Source organism: Sinocyclocheilus grahami, unplaced genomic scaffold, assembly GCF_001515645.1.
Source record: "Sinocyclocheilus grahami isolate Dianchi unplaced genomic scaffold, SAMN03320097.WGS_v1.1 scaffold857.1, whole genome shotgun sequence".
NCBI lineage: Eukaryota > Metazoa > Chordata > Actinopteri > Cypriniformes > Cyprinidae > Sinocyclocheilus > Sinocyclocheilus grahami.
In genome coordinates, this window is record NW_015506036.1 from 577,032 (window position 1) to 582,386 (window position 5,355).

Genomic DNA, 5,355 nt, shown 5'->3' on the forward strand with positions numbered 1-5,355 from the left:
CACTTTTTCCCACGCACACACACACACGCGCACATACACACACACACACACACACACTCGTTCACACACACACACACACACTCGTTCACACACACACACTCACGCACACACACACACACGCACGCACACACACACACTTGTTCACACACACTCACACACACACACGCACGCACGCACACACACTCGTTCACACACGCAAACACTCACTCACTCACTCACACACACACACACACGGAAACACACAAACGCAAACACACGCTCACACGCACACACACGCATGTAATAATCAGACTGATGGATGTGCTCTGTTCTCGTGTGATCGTGTGTTTGTAGAATGTGATGGTCATTCCGTCTGTTCTGTCTGGTTCCAGGTTTCATTTCCCGGGCCGCTGTGCAGAGACTCTTCCTGCGGCTCTGGCCCGACACGAGTCTGAAATCATCTGACGCTCAGAGCCCTGGATCAACTGCAGCTGAACCTGAATTATATTATTTGTGCTGTTGACGGTTTTCCATGTGCCTTAACTTTCTCAAAGAGTACCATACATAAATCACTGCCAGTGCATGTTCACTGCAGTGCTGTGTTTCTTCAGCTCATCTGCTTGATTAGTGTGGGATAAAGCAACATGATATCCCAGTTTACAAAGAGAAGTGCCTGCAGAGTGTTCATGTGTGCATCATCTTTCCTCTGAAGCGCTGCTAGAGGGCCAGCAGTGACCTCCAGCAGAGTTCGCCTTCATATCAGTCCATCAGTTTCAGCATTACATACTAATGAATAAAAGCGTTTCTCACAGGCTCCGTCAGTGTTGTATCTGTGGCTCCTTCTGCATATTTATAAAATATATAAAACAGCTTTCATTCTCATTAACATTTTTCATATACAAATCAGCATATTATACTGATTTCTGAAGATCATGTGACACTGAAGACTGGAGGAATGATGCTGAAAATACAGCTGCGCATCACAGAAATACATTACAGTTTAACAGAGAAAACACAGAAAACAGCTGTTTTAAATCGCTTCAGATTAAAACACTTCAGATTATGGAACCCTATTCACTGTTAACTATTTGCTTATTAGCATGCATATTACTAGCATATTGGCTGTTTATTAGTACTTATAAAGCACATATCAATGGCTTATTCTGCATGACCATATAAACATTATTACAACTTACTATCAGTAATCAGGAGTTTACTGAGGGAAAACTCTTACTTAACAGTGAAAATGTTTCTCTAATCTAAAGTGTTACCCACTGTTTTTACTGTAGTTATGATCAAATAAATGCAGCATTAATTGGTGAGTAGAAGAGACCCCTTTCAAAAACAATGAAAAACATGACCAACCCCAAACTTTTAAATAGTTCTCCAGCGAGAATTTACAAAAGTACATATATCCCATGTGTCTCAATCAATAATGTGTTCATCTAGTTTGAGTTTTTGTTCATCACACATGTGTTTTCATGTGAAATCATCACGAATGATCAGTTGTCTTTATAGTCACTTTTGTAGATGTCATTCACACAAAGTGTCTCAAATGCTTTTCTCTCATCACTTTATTTTTTAATTTTTATTGATTTAAACTGATGCTGTTTTAAATAAGCAAACAGTGCATGGACGGGATGATGTTAATGACAGCTGAAATGATGTCCTGATGTCCTGCAGACATGTTTTCTTTTGTTTTTGGGGTTCAGTGTGTTTCTTTGCACTGATGCTGTAAATGAGGCTCAGATCTGAGCGCCTCACGTCTGTCAAAGAGGCTTTACTGTCAGAGTAGAGCTTCTGTAGATGCTGCTATTTATAGCAGCCATTAATCTGCCTGTATCTCAATGATTCACTGCAGCACTGGCTGATTTCACACACTCACACACTCACACACACACACACACACACACACACTCACACTCACACAGACACACACACACACACACACACACACTCACACAGACAGACACACACACACACACACACACACACACACACACGTATGACAGTGGAGTGTATCTTTGTGTCTCTGATCGTCCCACACACGCTGACAGTCACAGCAGCCTCTAGTTTCCTCTGAATCACTGACTGAGACTGAAATCAGCCACTGAACACACGTGACCTGCTGTGAAACAATAATGTGCTCTAATGATCATTTATCATAATCAATATGAGTTGCCGACTTGAAAGCTGCTGCAGGATGAGGAACTGGCTTTTGCTCATTAACCCTCTGCTCATCTGGTGGTCAAAATCAACTTTTATACATCTATTTCAATAAAATGAATGGATATATTTTAGGGAGATTTGAGATCGGTCTGTAATTAATTCTCTAGGATCAAGTTGTGTTTTTTTAATGAGAGGCTTAATAACAGTCCATTTGAAGGTTTTGGGGACATATCCTAAAGACAATGATGAATTAATAATAGTCAGAAGAGGATCTATGACTTCTGGAAGCACCTCTTTTAGGAGCTTAGATGGAATAGGGTCTAACATACAGGTTGTTGGTTTAGATGATTGAAGGACAGCACTGAGAATGATATGGACTGTGATTTAACCATTTCATCGACCTGCATGGACTGTACTGTTATCCTGTCAAGATTCATATTGCCCCGCCGCTGCTGGAAGCTTGAAGCCCTTCGCCGTCTCTGGGGATGTCCTGCCATGACGTCAAGCCTCAGGTCATGCAACCCCCAGAAGCGTGACCTTCAACCTCTGTTCACTTTGCTCCATCTCAGCCTATCTTATCTGTCGGCTCTGCCTTGGCTCCTCCCACCTTCGGCTCCTCCAAAGATCCTCGGCCTTGCGGTTTCACTGGGTTCCCTTGTCCCACCGGCTCTCCTTTGGTCAGTCGTCACTGTCCGCTGTCTGCTGTCCTCAGGTACTCTAGTTCTGCCTCAGACACTCATCATTGGGGTCCCCTTGAAACATTTCCATTGTGGTCTGTGCTACTTGCGACGCTTTTCTGTGTTTGGTCACGTTGTGTGTATTTGCAGTATGTTTCTGTATTTGGTTGTGTTGCGAGTATTTGCAGCACATGTGTTAACAAACAATGTTTTGTTAATTTGGTGGTGCTTTTTCTATTTGCATGTGTTTTCTTAAGTTGCAGCGTGTTGAGGCCACCATATCTTCTTCTGTTTTCCGTGACGAGTATCTTGAAGTAAGTTCTGCATTCCAGGTCTATCCTCACAAATTCAAAACACTTGAAATACAGCACACGTCACATGGACTAACGCTCTGATTCTTCATGATCCTTGCTGTGTTTGTGCTTGCTGGAGGTCAGCAGTCACTGTCACATCATGGAAAAGAGCTGTGGAGATTCTTTAGATCCGTTCATGTTACCTTCCACAGAAGAACAATGCACAGGGTTTGGAATGAATAAATGATGACAGGAATTTCATTTTGGCGTGAAGTATTATTTAGCTGTACACATCTGTCATATGTGAATGCTGACCCGTCCATCAGGACCGCTGTGGTTTCTGCCGTGCGGTCGTTCAAGCTGAAGCTCTCGAGGGAATCACTAATCCTCAGCTGTTCAGAGGAAACCTCACAAATGATTTAGAGTAAAGCTCAGGCTATTTTTAGCCTGTGTGAGCTCTTCAGTGTGTCAGTGTTTGCAGCGGATAGCAAAGAAATAAAGCTGCAGAAACACATCCACATGAACTCATGTGAACCACACTGACTGCATATCACTGCTGAACGAGCAGTTCTCACGATTCTGTTTCAACTGTTCAATGTTTCCATTCTTAGCCTACGCTTCATCTGTTTGTTCAAGGATTTTTCTTATTTGTTCAGTTTTAGAATAACAAAATAAATACTTACAATAAATGCATGTACAAAAATCTTTTAATGGCCTTCCTTTATATCAACTGTCTCGTGTTTTTATGATTTACTTACATTTAAAAATACCTGGCTGAATGTGAATAAATATATACAATAAAGTAGCATAACTAAAGACAAATACTAGCTTTAATAACCATTTGTTTTGTTCACTAAAAAAGTATTTTTGCCAATAAAGCAAGAGTAAGTTGTAAACAGAGGTGAGGACACAAAACCTCAAACCAGGGATATTATAGTTAACTAAAACCATTTTAAAAAATTACTTTAAAAAAATAAAAACATATTTCTCATTTTCATTTCGTTTAACTTGATGTACTAAAATAACTCAAACTGATATAAAAATGAATAAAAACTATATAGACATATTCAAAAACAACAAAATGTAATGATGCAGAGAGTGAGAATCAGTTGCACGCATGTTTTAATAACAGGTCTAAACACAGATAGTTCAGGCTGAGAGACGAGCAAAAACTCCACAAGAGCACAAAGGAGAAAAACAAGAACATCCGAGATCCTCGAGTGAAACAAGCACACGACAACTGAAAACAAGCACTGGCAAAACATGACTGAAACACAAGGGCTTATACACACAGAGAACTGATTACAGGCGTGTCTAAGCACAGGAACCATAGTAACTAACAGCACAAGAGAAACAGAAACCAAACACAGGAAAGAAGCATGAATCAAAGGAAACTAAGAATACATTTCAACATAAAAGTCCTTACAAAACACCCAGACACTGAACAGGCATCAAGACACAAATGACAAAAACACACAACAAACTTGCTAAAACATTAACTAAAATTAAAAGGAAAAAAAAAATATATATATATATAAAAATCGAATTCAAAATATCAACCAAAACCTCAGTATCTCAATGATACTAAAGTAACAATAACGGTCCTGTTCAGTCCCATGATGAGGAAAAACATACTTTTTGTCCTCTGAACATCTGATGTCTTTTGTGTTTTGCTTTGAATTACAGGTGCACTGAATCTTTCTAAACTCGTGAGAAAGTCTTGAAACTGTTCAAGCATTCAGACAGATAATAATTGTGATAGTTGTAATTATTGATTTGATTTGCATGCTAGATCACTGAGAAAACCCTGCAGACGTGAGATGATCAGATGTGATAATGCATGTGATCATTTTGGCTGGATTAAGCCTTTAGTGGTGATTTATATCTCTGTGACGGACGGAGAGCCACATGTTCACCTTTATCTGAAGACACCTGAAAAAAGTCAAGCAACCGTGTCATTTATCTGAAGCGCTTTTTCATATAGATCTTATAAAAAAAATCATGGTTTTCCGTTTAAACCTGTTTGGTCCAGTTTGGCTAAAAGCAAATAACACTCACATTGAAAAATAAAAATGAAAAAAACTGTTTTGTTTAAAAAGGATTATCCTGAATGTACTCAAATTATTGCAGTATGTATTTATTTTTTTATATGTAACAGTACATAACAGAAAAAAATACATCACAAAAATATGAATGTCTTTGAAGTTTGACTTTATTAATAGTAAACTAAATTAAAC